A 17,571-nucleotide genomic window follows, 5' to 3' on the forward strand; every position below is an offset into this window, starting at 1 on the left:
CATGTGAAGACGAAGCCAAAGATAAGGGTGATGTGTCTTCAAATCAAGGAATTGTCAAAGATTTCTGGCAGAAGCTAGGAGAGAGGGATGGGATAGGTTTTTCCTCACAGACCTCTGGCCTACATCTTAAATACAGACTTCCAGAATTCAGAAGTGTGAGATGGTAAACTTCTGTTGTGTAAACCGTCTAGTTTGCAGTACCTTTTTAGAGTAGGCCTAGCAAACTAATATATTTTAGTACATTAGGGAATTTAATTTTTATTATTGATATAAGGTACTGTCTGTCTTTCTTTGATGAAATGTAATCATCTCAAGGGCAGGAATCTTCACATGCTTTGTTCATTGATGAAGATCCATGCTTGTCACATAGTAGGATCTAGACAAAACATTATTGAATAAATGACCCAGAAACAAATTTACTGCATGAAATCATTTGTACAATATTAGTTTATGCTCAAAGAACTAATTGCACAGCTCTGTATTGCCTAGATACAGAATGCCTCAATCAATTGTAGAGTTTTTGCTTTAACAGCCTGCCTTGAAACTGCTAATGTAATACATGGGGTCAATGATGCAAAGACAATAGGAAATGTACCACTTTTTGATTAATTCAATTAGTAGACACATTGAGGACATGTTGGATAACATAGAGATCACACTAACCCAAAATACTTTTAGATTAAACAAGTTTTATTACAGATTGAATAGTACTTTAGTAATGGTGCTAGTGAGAATCTCTAAAGAGAAACTCTTTGAAGAACTTTATTTGTTCTGTAAAATACCGAAAGAGCCTATAGGAGATGAAATATTTAAATTGATAAGTGAATGTTTTGATACACACAAGATAGAAACCCTACATAAATTTGTCCTGATGGTGAGGGAACAATGGCAGAAAGTTGTAAAGGCCTTCACATATAGATCATATTATAAACCTTAAGGTTTAAGAAATACATTGTTTTCTTCACAGTAAGGCTTTCAAATGTAGACATTTGCTACAGAACAGAATTCCACATTAAATGATATCAAAATAGCGAATCTAATAAAATCTAGGCAGCTCCATCCTGTCTATTTTCAGCTCTTGTGAAGACATGAGATCAGACACCACTTTTTCCTGTTTCATACTAAATTGTGTGGCTCATCAAAAGAAAAACTTTAGTCAAAAATTAATGAGCTATAAGAATCAAAACCACTTTTTCTGAATGATTCTCGTGTCGAATAATTTTGAAGCATAGTTATTGGCTTGCTAAAGTTTGTATTACTCAGCTGCCAAAGGAACTTATTGAAAACACCAAGAATGTCATGAAAAAATCAACATGTACACAGTTTACAGATTCAAAATGAAAATGAAATCTTGAAAACATGGAGTGAAAAACATTTTACTAATGATATTTAGTTGATATTAAAATTTTAATTTTAATGAAGAATTATTAACATCCAGTAGATCAACATGGGGCTATATGGAAAGAAAAGCTTTACCATTATTTTAGAATACTTGATATGAAAAAGCTATATTGGACTTAAAATCCAAGCAGATTATCACCAAGTTTCTTAAAAGTAAAAACTTTTGGTCGATGGATAGAAAAAAAAGAGCCATTAGATTTCACAACGTAAGTGTTAGATAAAGTAAATAATCTAAATTCTGCAATGGTGAAATGGCAAACAAAAGGTTATTGATGATCTTCTGACATTTGCTACCTTTACTTATGTGAACAAAGTTTGTCATCAATGGTTGAGCATAAAAGATTGAAGAGGTCATCTGTTTACATTACTTATTTCTACACTACAAAACACCCCAAAACTTTGTGGTTTGAAGTCATAATTTATTATTATCACTCACAGTTCTGTGTATTGAACTGGACACAGCACACAAAGCAGCATCAATTCTCAGCTGGGTCTACAGTCATTTGCAGTTTGACTAAGCTGAGTATCCCAGGCAACTGTCAGTGGATGCTGGCTGTCAGCTGATGGCTGCATTGGAGTTGTCAACCTGAGTGCCTACCTTTGGCCTCGCCATGCAGCTTGGGCTTTTCCCTCATGGTAGCTTTGTTCCGAGACAGGTAATCCCCAAAATAAGAGTTTCAAGGGACCCAGAAGGAAGTGCCAAAATTTCTTATAAGACTTTGTTTCAAAAGTTTAAAAATATTACGTCTGGTGTATTTTATTGGTTAAATGAGTCACCACGAAAGTCCCAAATCAAGGGAATGAGAGCTAGATTCTACTTCCAGATGTGAGAAATAGCATATATTTACTATAAGGGAAGGCATTCATAGAGGCCATCTTAGGGATGCTTTGGCATATAAAGTTTTTATGAGAAGTTGAATAAAAACACTTAAAGGATAAAATATGGATTAAAATATGCCCATTGAAGCAAATTTAAGTTAATAATTAATAATAAGAAAATATTTTATTTAAAATAGGATGTACTTTATGATAGGATTAATGATTGCCTTTCTCATAAGATAGGCTCAATATGTGTTGGCTATTATTGGATGTTGTGTTTTCAGTATTGGGCTTGTGGTTAAAGTTGTCAGAACAGCAATGAAAACGACTAACATTTATATAGTAATTTGTAGATGCCAGGCACCATTCCAAGTGTTTTGTAAATATCAATGTATTTAAAGCCTCGCAATTAACCAGTGAGGTAGGTATTGTTGCTAGTTACATGTTTAGAACTGTGAGGACAGAACTGAATGACAGACAAGTTGAGCAACTTGCCCAAGGTCACACAGCAAGTAGGTGATAAGGCCAGCATATAAACCTAGGCGTTTTGTTTTTTTAGCCACATTTTATTATCCAGATTATACTTTTGATGAAGGAAAACTAGAGAAGCAGCAACTGTACGTCAAATCAAATAACAGATTGTTTTACTTCGTGTTCACTTATATTATAACATAGTTGGTGAATAATATTGTATTTTCACTTAAGCAATTACACCTAGAACCCAGTTCTTGGTTTTTAGCACCATTCTTCAATAAAAGGAATCAGGGCTCCTTAGAGAAATAACTGATTCTAGGGCTAAGGGAGGATATGTACAAGATAACCTGGAGTATCTTGTAGTGCCAGAAAGAAAAAAAATGCTCAAAAACAAAAGGAAACGACAAGTACTGTTGGGGAATTTTAAAGGACATAAAAACCAACTTGAAAGAACTCCTATTGGCCAAATTGGGATCAATTTGAGCAACAAAATAAATATCATAGTATGACTCCAAGCATAAAATAAATATTGATGAGTCCGTCTTGATAAAATAAACAAGGGGATAAATAAAGAACAGATAAATCACCCTTAGAAAATTTTTTCAAATAATATATATAACTCCTCCTCCTCCAGGAGGTATAGCTTGATCTCCCAAGTCTTTAGGGTGAGCTGGACTTGGTGACTCACTTCCAAAGAACAGAGTATGGAAAGGGAAAAATGATAACCTTGCAGTGAAGAGACCTGACAGATACCACATTAACCAAGAGATCAAGTTTGACTTCACCAGTGGTAAATTAATGGTGATGTCATGTACTTCCTGATATGATGTGATGAAGAGGGCACTGATCATGAGAAAACATATTTAAAAATCCAAATTGAGCGATGCCCTATGAACTACCTGACAGCAATCTTCAAAATGTCAAGGCAATGAGAAACAAGGAAAGACTGAGAAACTGTCACAGACCAGAGACCAAGGAGACGAGACATGACAATTAACTGCAGTCTGATACCCTGAACTGCATCTTGGAACAGATAAAGGATGCTGGCAGAACAACTGGTGAAAAATGAAGAAAATATGTAGTTTAGGTTAATAATAAGTTCTCTTCTTAGTTAAAAAATATGCACAATACTAATATAGTGCAACTTTTACAAAGCTAAGAAGTTTTAAAACTTAGTATTTAAAATTTTAAATTTTTAAAACTTTAGTTTTAAAAATATAGTATAAGATGTTAGTATTAGGGAAGCCTAGGTGAAGGGTTTATAGACTCTCTGTACTATTTTTGCAACTATTCTGTAAATTTAAAATTATTCCAAAAAGTTATTAAAATAATAATATGGCATAACATATCTATTTATACAGTATATTCCGTAATAAAAATACATTCATAAGCACAGAGAAAAACATAAAGGAAAACATGCTAGAAGGAAATAGATCATTAAATATTAACTGTAGATATCTCTGGGTTTTAGGGTTATGGATTAATTCTTTTTCCCCTTAATATTTGTCTATAGTTTTCAGTTGCCTATAATGAGCATATTTTACTTTCATAATTAAAAATGTGAAAAAAGGAAAAGCAATGTAGTATAAACACAGCTTATGAGCAGGATTTGTTAGAGTTCTCAGAATGTTAATTGATGCAAATGAGAATGTTAACTAATTCTTTCAAGTAGTTAAGAAACAGGATAGTGGGAGCTAGGGCGCTACTTGGGTAGAGCATCTGGAGGGTATAGACTTGCTTCCTGTTTTCTAAGCTTCATCATTTTGGGGAAAGATGTGCCAGTGCTATTGGTGTTTTATCTCTATCCTTAATTTAAAAAAGAACTAACCTTGCAAATTGCTGAATTTGTCTGTACCCCAGTTTCCTCATGTGGGACTAAATTAAGAACAGCAACTAAAGAGTAGGACTGAAATGAAATGTGTGTTAAGTACTTTGTAAAGAGCTATACAAATGGTAGAGATTATTATTAGCAGTAGTAGTATGGGTAGTAATTGTAATGGGGGTAGTAATAAGACAGTAGTGGTAACAGGAGTAACAGTGGTTATAATCCGCTAGTGTTATTGTTCAGTATTGTTCAGTGCTATGTGGTATCCTGTGTTGGATCCTGGAACAGAAAAAAAAAAAAACCCCACAGGTGGATCTATCAAGAATGTACCTTGCAAATAATGATTTCTCACAAATTCACTTCATTCATTTCACTTTGGACTAAGGTACAAAGTTTAAGCAATGTTAGAAAGCCACCTGCTTAATTGTATTACTTTCTGGCGGAAGGCTTTATTGTCTACTCTAAGAAGAACTAATCAGTCTTTCCTTTGTGCCTTCACTATGTCTTGTGGTTGTGCCTAGTACAGCACTCATCACACTAGAAGACATTTATTTCCATGTCTGTTTCCTTCACTATTCTGGGTTCTTTGAGGGCAGAGACCTGTCTTAGCCACCCCTGTGTGTTCTACAGCTCCCAGGACAATGTTTTTTCCAGCATATATTAAGTGTTCAAAAATATTTACTATATTGAATTATTGGTACATTATTCAGATGGGCTTAGAATTTCATTTTAAGGTCTTTGGAAAACAACCAGATTTTAGAGGGTAACATCATATTCTAACAAAGTGATAATACATTTGGGAAGAGCTGTTTGCTTGGTGAAATACTTCTTGTTGGCATTATAAAAAAGAAATGCGAACCATTTATTAATGTGCAGTGAAGTACTGGTAGAAATAAGGGATGGAATCTGCAGGGTTTTGTAAAAATAGCAGGAGATTCATCAGGTCACATTCTGTGCTTTCGACTGAAAGGAGCTATGACTTTTTACAGAACTGATGGGGATGCTACTGCCAAACACTTTGTGAAGCCATTTATTTCACCATGTTTATATTTTCACACACTTGAATAAGGCAAGTATCATTACCCCCATCTTTTAGATGAACAAGTTAAGACAGGTTAATGACTTACTCAAGGTCACACAGAGCTAAGTTCAGGCTGACCTTTGCATTCCAAATAAGTCTTTGCATAATATCAGTTTCCTATAGACCATGAGTATAAGTCAGCTTGGGTCTATAGCAAAATACCATAGATTGGGTGGCTTAAACTACAGAAATCCATGACTAATTTTCTTATAGCTCTGGGAAGTTCAAGATCAAGGTGCTGGCTGGTTCAGTTCTTGGAGAGGGCTCTCTTCCTGGCTTCAAGATCAAGGTGCTGGCTGGTTCAGTTCTTGGAGAGGGCTCTCTTCCTGGCTTCCGGATAGCTACCTCCTCTTTATGTCCTCACATGGTGGAGACCCACCAGGGTCTCTGGTGTCTTTTCTTAGAAGGGCACTAATCCTATCATGGAAGTCTTAACCTCATATCTCATGTAACTCTCATTACCTACCAAAGGCTGTATCTTCAAATATCAACACATTGAGGGTTAAGGATTCAACCTATGAATTTCCAGAGACACATTCAGTCCATAATACCATGATAGTGGATTTAGGGTGTTAGTATTTTGCTTTAAGATGTATGGACTCAAGTTTTATGCAGGTACTTGTAAGGGCTTCGACCCTGAATAGGGCATCTTCTATTTTCCAGTCTAAGAACTGTTTCAATCAGGGAAAAAAAAAAGTCCCTATCAGGATAGTAAAATATGAGGGATTGTTTGAATTGAGTTAAAACCAGACAAAGGAAAACAAAGTTTAAAAAGTCAGATTTTAAAGCTTTCTAAAAATCCTTCTGAAACTGGGGGTTATTACCAAATGTGGCTGCTTTCATTAATATATTTGTATTCATCCCTGTTGATTGTCTTTCTGTCCCCTAGAAGTTCTGGGTTCTATTCTCCCTGGCAGATGCACTTCTTTAAAGAAAATGTGTTGGGGCACCTGGGTGGCTCAGTCGGTTGAGCGTCCGACCTTGGCTCAGGTCATGATCTTGTGGTCTGTGAGTTCGAGCCCCGTGTCGGGCTCTGTGCTGACAGCTCAGAGCCTGGAGCCTGCTTCGGATTCTGTGTCTCCCTCTCTCTCTGCCCCTCCCCTGTTCGTGCTCTGTCTCTCTCTCTGTCAAAAATAAATAAACATTAAAAAAAAATTTAAAAAAAAGAAAACGTGTTGAGTATTATGCTTGACAAGTAGTGATTGACCACTTTCATGTACTTTCTGTGATTGAGTAATTAATGCCCACTGGTAGATCTCTTTGTGTCCCTACAAGAGATGTAGAAGAAAGAAAAGTAACTGGGATTTGGCTTTTTTACTTATGCCTATAGCTTCTGCATTAAACTGTGGTCTAGAAATTGAACTCTGAATGCTGTGTTACCACTTAAAGAGATACTTACTCCAGAGGCTTTTTGAGAGCAAGACCGCCTGGGTGGCTCAGTCGGTTAAGCATCCAACTCTTGATTTTGGGTCAGGTCATGATCTCATGGTTCATGGGATTGAGCCCTGCTTGGGATTCTCTCTCTCCTCTCTCTCTGCCTCTGCCCTGCTCACTCTCTCTCTCAAAAAAAAAAGAGAGAGAGAGAGAGAGAGAGAGACAGAGGCAGAGAGGGAGAGAATAAACAAAAGCAATGACAGAAACATTTTTCCTTCTGATGTCTTATGTATACAATGAAGGAAAGAGAGGTTAAACAAAATTCCCTTAACTCTGCCTATTATGCTTCTTTGTAAACTTACTTCCATGTCTAAAAATGAGTTTAAAGTGGCAAACATATTGGAGGAAAGAATCTCAAATATGTCTTTTACTCTTTTTCTAATTCCCCACAAATGAAAATTCCACTTAAACACCTTAAATGTATGTTTGCCTTTTTTTTTTTTTGGTTTCCTTTAAGAAGAAATCTTATAGCCTCTCAATTTATAATTTACTGGACTTTAAATATTAGAACTCTAGGAAAGCAAAATGACTCAAACTCACAGTTAGTTTGAAGTGATTTGATGCAGATTTTGTTCATTTTTCAACAATCAAATCAGTGTGCTATGTTTACTGCTTGTGAAGCAGTTGTACTGAAGCATCATTCAGGGAGAGAACGTTGCCAAATCTTTTATAAAATTACTCTTGTCTTAATTAAAACTACAGCCCAAATTTCCACTCTCCCAGCCACATAAACGGAGAATTCTGTAATGGCCAATTGGAAATAAATAAAACCCCACACTATTGCCTGTATAATTTAAAAAGGAAGGATTCCAAAAATAATAGAAAATAACAAGATTATTTGATTAAGGTTAAACAAATTACCAAAAAAAAAAAAAGATACCTAAATAACTGGTTCAAATTCAAACCATATTTGAGCCAGATGAAGTTGTTTTCCCATTGGACCTTATAGTGGCATTCCAAGTCTTTGTTCCAAATTTCTGCCCAAATGTTATATTTGCCTCAAGCAACTAACCAAAGGTGGAGATAAAAGTAAAAGAATGAAGTTGTTGCATGTTCATTGACCAAGATGTAAGTCCTCATGTACTTTGGTCCTATTAAATGGCTTAATTTTTTGATTGTTTGTACTGTCAGTGTTCTCAATTATTCTTTCTTTCTCCTGTCTTTCTTTCTTAGGTATGCTGGCCCAATTCTCCATGAAGCAAAAGAAAGTCCTGCCACACTTTCCTTTGGTTTTAGGTCCTGGAATATATTTGGGTATTTTGCTTGAAACTCATTCAGTTGCCAATGAATGAGTAATGGTTTTCAATATGTGTTCCACACACTGGGTTTTGTGAAGTGGATTGAGTTAACTAATAGAGACTCTAAGACTTTTACTTTAATACAAAAATAGAACTCTTTATTAAAATAACAAGACCTTAACCAAGATTCCTAAGTGCTATCTTTAAAAGATTATACAGAGTGATGAAGATTTTGAAGAAAACAAACATCTAGGTGCAATTATATACCTTTTTCATTATCTGTAATTGTTACCCACTTAGTCCAAACCGAATCTTATTAGACTCTGATGAGAATGTTCCTTTGAAACTCACCAATTTCTCTTAAAGTAGGGGCAAAACAAGCCTTCCTGGATCATGGAAATGTGCACAGAAATTAAAAGTAGCTTCCCTCAACTTGTTTGTTTTTTTTCCCCTGAGATAAGAATTTTATAACTTACTCTCTTCTCTCACTGAGGCCTTTATTTGCTTCTCCAGTACTCTCAATCAGCCATTTAACTGGGACTTTCTTCTAAGGCAGAGAAGGAAAAAATTATAGTTATCATTACATGAAGTTCTTCGACTGACACCTTCCAGTTTCTGTTCTGGGATCTGTTTTTTAATGCTTCTTTCTCAATACCCAATTTATTACAAAAGTACAAAGGTAAAGTCTATAAGAAAAAGAAAATAACATTGAAAAAAAATTTTTTTTTAAATTTTTTTTTTCAACGTTTATTTATTTTTGGGATACATTTAAGTATACATGAGTGATAGGGGTACCTGGTGGCTCAGTCGGTTGAGTGTCTGATTCTTTTTTTTTTTTAATTTTTTTTAAACGTTTATTTATTTTTGAGACAGAGAGAGACACAGCATGAACGGGGGAGGGGCAGAGAGAGAGGGAGACACAGAATCAGAAGCAGGCTCCAGGCTCTGAGCCATCAGCCCAGAGCCTGACGCGGGGCTCGAACTCACGGACCGCAAGATCGTGACCTGGCTGAAGTCGGACGCTTAACCGACTGCGCCACCCAGGCGCCCCTGAAAAAAATTTTTAATGTTTATTTATTTTTAAGAGAGGCAGAGGGGGGGAGTGAGTGGGGGAGGGGCAGAGAGAGAAGAAGACATAGAGTCAGAAGCAGGTTCCAGGCCCCGAGCTGTCAGTACAGACCCCAACGTGGGGCTTAAATTAACGGACTGTGAGATTATGACCTGAGCCAAAGTTGGACGTTTAACTGACTGAGCCATCCAGGTGCCCCAAGAAAATCATGTTTTTGGGACAAAAAATTTATGTTACTTTGAATGTATTAGCAATGAATTTCAAAAAGGTTAAGGAAAATATAAAGTACAAATTAAATGCTAATTTCAATGTAGCTCATTCTAATTAATTTAGAGACATGGACATATGAATTCACCAGTTGTCTAAGCTTTTTAAACCTAGTCTCTACCACAAATTTCATAGGTTAGCAGCATAATCCAAGGAAATATATTGGAAAGAGAAGCCATTGTTACCCTATAAACTCTGTACTTAAGGATTAATGAAGAGCAAAATAAAGAATATCTCATGAAAATGCCAAATGTCTTTCATAGATGACTAGCTAAGTTGAGATCTTGAATTTCTATATTTGTTACAAAAATAAACATAGATATAAACAGTTTGGAGTTGTTTATGAAGTTCCCTTTCCCTCTCTCTCTTGCTTGCTTTCGCTCTCTCTCTTTCTCACACACACGGAAACTAACAAAATGGTAATGGTGGTAATAGGCAGGGCAGATTGCTTCTTTAAAACCCATCATCTCTTTCTTCCCCTTTCCTGGCTAACAGTATCCCAACTTTGTTCTTTTTTTTTTTTTTTAATGTTTATTTATTTTTGACACAGAGAGAGGCAGAGCATGAATGGGGGAGGGTCAGAGAGAGAGGGAGACAGAATCCGAAGCAGGCTCCAGGCTCTGAGCTGTCAGCACAGAGCCCGATGTGGGGCTCGAACTCACAGGCTGTGAGATCATGACCTGAGCCAAAGTCGGACGCTCGACCGACTGAGCCACCCAGATGCCCCTCAACTTTGTTCTTATATCATGAAGAGATCTCTTTTACCTAATCTCAGGAAAGCCAGACAAAAAGTAGGGTAGAGGTGAGATATAAAGAGAAAGCTGGTGGGCAGTATCACTGAGAGAAAGAGGCAATGCCTTGCACTTTCTATCTTTGAGGACAGTCCTGTGGCCCAACATGCTAGAAGCTGTTGCAGCCTTCTTGAAACCAAGGTGGCAGCACATCAAAAATTCTAGAGAATCCAGTCAATCTAGAAACCTGACTGAATTCAACTTTGGAACCAAAGCCAGAACTGATTCTCTCCAGTCACTTTGTTATGGGGGAAAAAAAATCCACTATTTACAGGGTTAAAGTATTTAAAGTAATTATAGTTTTTTTTCAAAATACGTCAATGGTGCAGTCTACTTTTATTCAAATAAATTATTGTTTTAATAAAGCAGATATTCCTAATTATAAAAAATTACCAATCATTAAAATGTATAAGAAATATCCAAAATATTTCATTACCAAAAATTATTATTAAAAATTGGTGAGTGTCATTCATCTATATGTATATATTGACATATACACATACTAGTATTTACTAAAATTGTTCCATTTAATTGTTTTTTGAAGTTTTACTGAGAAAAAGAAATTGAACTGAAACTGAAGGAATTAAAAATGTTTCAAGGTGCGTTTCACCAAAAGAGACATTGTTTTCTCAAGTAACTTTTCATTTAGAAAAACAAAATCCAATTTTTAAAATTGAGAGTTTAAACTCCTTCTTTTCTCGAAAATTGAGTGGAGTGTCAGCAACAGTGTCCAGTGTCCCCTGGGAGAAATGGGCTGTTCCTGGGCTTGCCCTTGGCTGTGGCTCCAGTTGTTCACACTTGAGTGATCCCCATGCCTTTCCCTGATCTCATTCTCTAACCCTTCTGTGCATCCTGTCAGTGATTAATCTCCTTCCAATAAATCTCTTTACTATTTAAATTATCGAGGCCCTATTTCTCTTATTATAGCCAAGAACTCTGACAGGTACAAAGGTTGTTTGCATTTTTATTTTTAATATATATTGAGAGATTGCTTTACCAGAGGCCAAAATGCTTTCTACTTTTTATACTTCATTTTACGTTTATTGTCATCAGAGATTATGTTTTAAAAATTTTACTTTTGTTGATCTGATAATAACCAAAACTTATCTCAGTGATCACTTTAGTTTATGCTTTCTTAGATACTAATGAGGTTGCATATCTAGTGACCATATATCTATCACATTTTATTGGTTTTTCAGTTATTTGCCTATATGTGTCATTTGACCATTTCTCTATCTGGTAATTTGCCATTTTCTTATTCATTTGAAAATGATTCTTTGTATACTATAGACAAGTATTTATTTTCTTTTCTGTCCAATATGTTGTAAATACTTTTCTTAATTTTTTTTAACTTTTTTTTTTATTATTTAAAAAAAAATTTTTTTTAAACGTTTATTTATTTTTGAGACAGAGAGACAGAGCATGAACGGGGAGGGTCAGAGAGAGGGAGACACAGAATATGAAACAGGCTCCAGGCTCTGAGCTGTCCGCACAGAGCCCGAAGCGGGGCTCGAACTCACGGACCACGAGATCATGACCTGAGCCGAAGTCGGCCGCTTAACCGACTGAGCCACCCAGGCGCCCCTTTTTTAACTTTTTAAAAATGATATTATTTTCTGCACCAAAATGTTTAATTTCTACCTGGTCAAAAACATTTATTTTATTTCTTAGATATTCTAGATTTTCCATTTTGTTTAAGAAGCTTCTCCAACCCTAAGTTATATCTATGTGTCTATTTTTCTGTAACTACTTTAAAAATATTTAAGTTCTTAATCCATCTGAATTTATTTTTATGTCTCTCCAGTGTGAGGTACCAGTTCAACTTTATTTTCTGCTGGATGGTAGCCAATTGCACCACTGCATTAACTAAATAAACTGTATTTCTGCTGATTAATTTATACCGTCTTTGTCAAATAGTGGATCTTTGCCTAGGGTGTGACATACTATTTCTAGACTATTTTGTTCAATTGACTTATTTTTTCTTCCTATCATGATATTGTTGAACTACAGAGAACTTATAATAATTTTTAATATCCGCTCAGATAAATCCTCTTTCATTACCCTGTTTCTTTACAATTTCTTGTAATTCTGTCACATTAACTTTAAGATAATTTTACCCATTTCCCCCATCCCTTAAACAAACAAACAAACAAAACAACCTTTGGTACTGGAATTAAAAGTATGAATTAATTTGGAGGAAATTCATGTTTTAGTGATATTGAATCTTCCCATCCAAAATATTATATCTTTTCATTTTTTGTTCTTGGTTTTGTGCTTTTTAATCAGAAGTTTTCCTATAATGATCGTCATATAGTCTTAACCTCTTTGTTAAATTAATGCTTTGATATATAACAGTTTTTGTTGCTATTGTAAATGAGTTATTTTGTCCCATTTCAATTTCAAGCAGTAATGCTAGTATAGAAAAAGTTATATTCCATCTTGTATTTATCTGCTTTACCAATTTTCTGCTTAATCTTAGTAGCTCTGTTACTGGAGTGTTTTATCTTTGACTTTTTATTTATTTATTTTTATTTTTTTTATTATTATTCTTATTTTTGTATGTTTAAGGAGCTCAGAGTGGAAATTTGGATTGTTACAAAAGGAACTCATAGAGAAAAAAAAGTCAGTAGAATATTACAGCAACTTAATTGAGTATTTTTAAAAAAGAAACTTTTTTTAAAAGTCCTTTACCTCCCAGTTAAAATGCAAAGCACTGGACTTGATGTCATGTGATAGGGTTTCTACCATAGTGTGATGAGGTTATCTCAAGATATGACAGAAAAATTAAAAGGGAACTTTATTTCTTGTTGATCCTGAGAGGATTATGGGTAGAGACAACTGAAAGATGAGAGTGAGTTTGGAAGGATATTAGATGAAATCTCTGGGTCTACAAGATCTTGTTTGTCAGCTTTGATATCCTAGATGGGGGTGGACTCTTGCCCTATTCCCATTAGTGAGCTGAAGAGATCATTATGCAAAACAAGTCCAGGCCAATATGGAATCATTGTCAACTACAGAGATTCTGTTTTGTACTTGAGGACTTTTCTTGGATCTTATATGGCATAGACATAGATTTGAGCACCAGTAAGAATGTGATGGGGCCATGGAGGAAACCAAGAGTCATCATAGCAAAATCTTTGGTGGTGCAGGGTTGGGGAGAGGAAGGAGCAGCTGAATCAGATGCCAGATAGAGTATAGTGGAGACTCAGTAGTCTTCAGCACCACTGAGAGCCCAGCAAAGGCTTAGTCTGCAGAGAGGGGTCACCATGTCCTGATCGAGCTGAGAAATAGTAGACCACAATCTCTTCAGTCAAAGGGAGGATACCAACAGGCCAGGATAAAATAAAACCAGTTGAACACTAGTGGATTCAAAATGACACACACCTAAAGACTAGCACAAGGTCAAATAAAGTGTTCTTGCATACCCAGGTAACATTTTAAACAGAAGCATAGAAAAAAAGGGTGGGGGGGGGGAAGAATAGGCCAAATCTAAAGAGAATATTTAAATTATTGGACTATGTATAAAGGGAGTTGACTAAAATTATCTTTTTTTATCCCTGCCACTATAACAGAGAAAAAAATCTAGACACTTGTCATAAATGGCAAAGAAGACTTTATTCAAGACTATAGCAATCAGGGAGAAATTGACTCAACACTTAATACAATAGGGATGAGAAGGGATTCATAGCCAATCAGCAGGGTAAAAAAGTGGATGGAAAATTACCAAGAAGAATTTGGTTAGGCATCAATGTTTTAGGGAAAGAACAACTTGACTAGATGTCAAGGGTGAGGGAAGAGAAGCTTAATTAGATATCCAGGGTGGCGGATTTTTGATTAAACTGGCCTAGAAGGATTCTTTCCTAAAACTGAGCTCAGTAGATGAAGGATGGGGCCTAGTCAAGGATGCGGCTTAAAGGAGTTTAACTAACTTTTGGTCAAGGAGAGATTCTCCATTACTACTTACCAGATGAGAGCTCTTAAGAGAGATCAGAGAAAATTTAAAGAATAAATAGCAATGATGACAACTTAACACTTATTGAAACTTTACTTTGTGCTAAAGATTTTCATAGAACTTCCTTGTATTAATATTTAATTCTCAGGTGACTCTCTAAGAAAGGTATTATTATTCTCCCCATTTTACAGGGGAAGAAAAATGAAGCTCATTAGGGTTAAGTATCTTTCCAAGATGACATAGCCTGAAAATTGCTGAGCTGGGATGTGAACCCCAGGAACCTGGTTCCACAGAGTATATACGCTTGTCCACAATTCTTTATTCAACCTTTCTAATTATAATAACTAGTACAACAATTGTCATCACTGCAATGTTGTTTATGATGAAGGAGATGTAATAAGAAACTTAATGAAGAATTTCCTTCTGATTGTACCAGTTGGGTTCAGGAAGCCAGTCTGACAAAGCCAGTCTATGTATCCCAAGTATAAAAAGGGTTTTCCTCTAGGGAATTGGAGGCTTACAGAACCATTTGCAAACTCAGGCAAAGGTCAATGAAGCCATCACAGACTGTCTCTGCTTGTAAGCATTGACACTTGTGGTTTTCAAGAGCTCACCTGGAAGCAGCTGCAAACCCCAAGAACCTCAGAAGAGTTCCCACCAACTCTCTCAGTCCGTAGCACCATCCTGGATGATTCATAAGACCCCCTGTATGCTAATTTAAATTTCAAGTCTGCTTTCTGCCCAGGAGTTTGGCTACAACTTTTTCTGAGAAAGGATGGGGTCTTTTCTTCAACGTTTCACTTCCTTGCATTGAAATCCTCTCATTAGGGGACGGCATTCTGGAACTATACAGGGAAGGGGATTCTGGGAAATGTAGGTTTTCTCCAGCTTCTCCCTTGCTATATAGAGGGGATAGCAGAAGAAGATGGTATTAATGCTGATTTGGCAACATACAAACCTGATGAAACATACGAGTTTTTTCTTCTAAAGTAAAATTAAATTTCTAGTATTTTGATATAATGCTCTTTCTTTTTTTAAAATTTTTTTTTTTTCAACGTTTATTTATTTTTGGGACAGAGAGAGACAGAGCATGAACGGGGGAGGGGCAGAGAGAGAGGGAGACACAGAATCGGAAACAGGCTCCAGGCTCTGAGCCATCAGCCCAGAGCCTGACGCAGGGCTCGAACTCACGAACCGCGAGATCGTGACCTGGCTGAAGTCGGACGCTTAACCGACTGCGCCACCCAGGCGCCCCATATATAATGCTCTTTCTATAATTGCTTGATATATATAAAGTGTCAAATACATCTATATGGCTAATAATGAAATTCAGTAATTCTTACTCTGTCACACCATACCTGGTACCTAGATTTTTTTTAACAAAATAAGGTTCATGCTGCTGTTAATTTAACACATTTCTCTTGAGTTATGATACAGATGAAATTATATTGTCTTTTAGAACTCAGATTTACTTAAAATTCACAATTGGGAATCACAGAAATTTCTTAGAGATCTTGTATTCTTCATGATTATTTTGGTAAAATTCCAAATATTTCATTTATTTTCCATTCTTTGCTCTTGAGAAAAATGTTTCTTGTACTTTTTACTGGTCTTTCTTTCCTTTCCCTCTTCTGTTTCTTCTGATTCCTTTATTTACTCTTCTTAGCCCAATTCAAAGAGCTCTTCCTCCTGCAGCTAGTCACCTTCCCCTTTTTGCTCTTATAATGTCTTTTTGGCACTTACTTCATTGTTTATGTTACAACTGTTTTTGTATTTGTATCCTCTTCTACTTTGTGAATGCATGAAGGGCAGAAGCTGGATTGGACTTGCCTTGGTGTATCCAGTGCTAGAACATGGCTGGGCACAGAGTATGTGCTCAAAAATATTTTTGTGAGCATGTGCTGTAGAATAAGCAGACATTTAAATATCTTTGTGATATTTACAAACTATATCAAGAGATGACATAAACAAGCTAATTCACTTTTTTTTCCCGTTGTCAAAGCAATGATAAATTTTCCATTTTATGATTTAAAAGGGTTTTTTTTTTTTTTTTTTTTTAGCATTTTGCCCTTCTGTATGCTATTTCTTTGTTATATTTTGACTATCTGGGGAAAAAAAGAGAAATTAAGGAAAGAATTAAGGAGACAGAAGAGGATGATTAGAACACCAGGAAGCAGGGATGGGAAGAAAGTATTATGTTCACTCCAGTGAGAATTTTAGTTTTTTTTTTTTAATTTTTTTTTTCAACGTTTATTTATTTTGGGGACAGAGAGAGACAGAGCATGAACGGGGGAGGGGCAGAGAGAGAGGGAGACACAGAATCGGAAACAGGCTCCAGGCTCTGAGCTGTCAACACAGAGCCCGACGCGGGGCTCGAACTCACGGACCAGACCGTGAGATCGTGACCTGGCTGAAGTCGGACGCTTAACCGACTGCGCCACCCAGGCGCCCCGAGAATTTTAGTTTTATGCTTAATTGAACTATTAAATTATGTCCGTGTACACGCCTGACGAAGTCTGGGGGAGCAATATATTATAAGCAAATAATAAGTAACTGTATATCTCAATCATAAAAGCTATTTATAACAGGAAGGTTTTATATCACTGGTAGCTTTCAAACTGGAGCTGAATGACCATGTGTTAGTGATATTTTAGAAGACTTGGTCTAGATCAATAGTTTTCATACTATGTTCCTGGTTAAAGTTCAGTGGTCCTCAAGAACCATAGAGTAAGGGAGCATCCAGGGTTTCTATCCCCTGCCTTCAATTAAAACAGTTCTACCTTTATTAGTTTTACATATTGAGGTTCCAAGTAAAGAGGTGAAAAAAGTCTTCCACAGATTTAACAATATTTGAAAACTGCGAGTCTATATTTCATTGCTTCTCAAACTTGGCAGTGCACAGAATTCATGGGGAGCTTCATAAGAGTACTAATTTCTGAGTATTTTTCCATACCTACTAAATTGGAATCTATGCGGCCAGGTTGTAATATCTGTATTTTTGCCAAGCTCCCAGGCAAGTTTTATTCAGCTGACTTTTGGAACTAATGACCTCTGAGTTTTTTTTTTCTTCCAGATTTTAAGACTCTATAATTCTTTTTATGCTCAGTTAGAGTTATAACTAGAAAAAAAATCACAACCACAGACAGCTCTACTTCCACACTTGTGGATTATCAGAGGGACAAGATCAAACAATAATAAAAAAAAACCCCACTAAAATAAA

Source organism: Prionailurus viverrinus, chromosome C1 (assembly GCF_022837055.1).
Source record: "Prionailurus viverrinus isolate Anna chromosome C1, UM_Priviv_1.0, whole genome shotgun sequence".
In the NCBI taxonomy this organism is placed as follows: domain Eukaryota; kingdom Metazoa; phylum Chordata; class Mammalia; order Carnivora; family Felidae; genus Prionailurus; species Prionailurus viverrinus.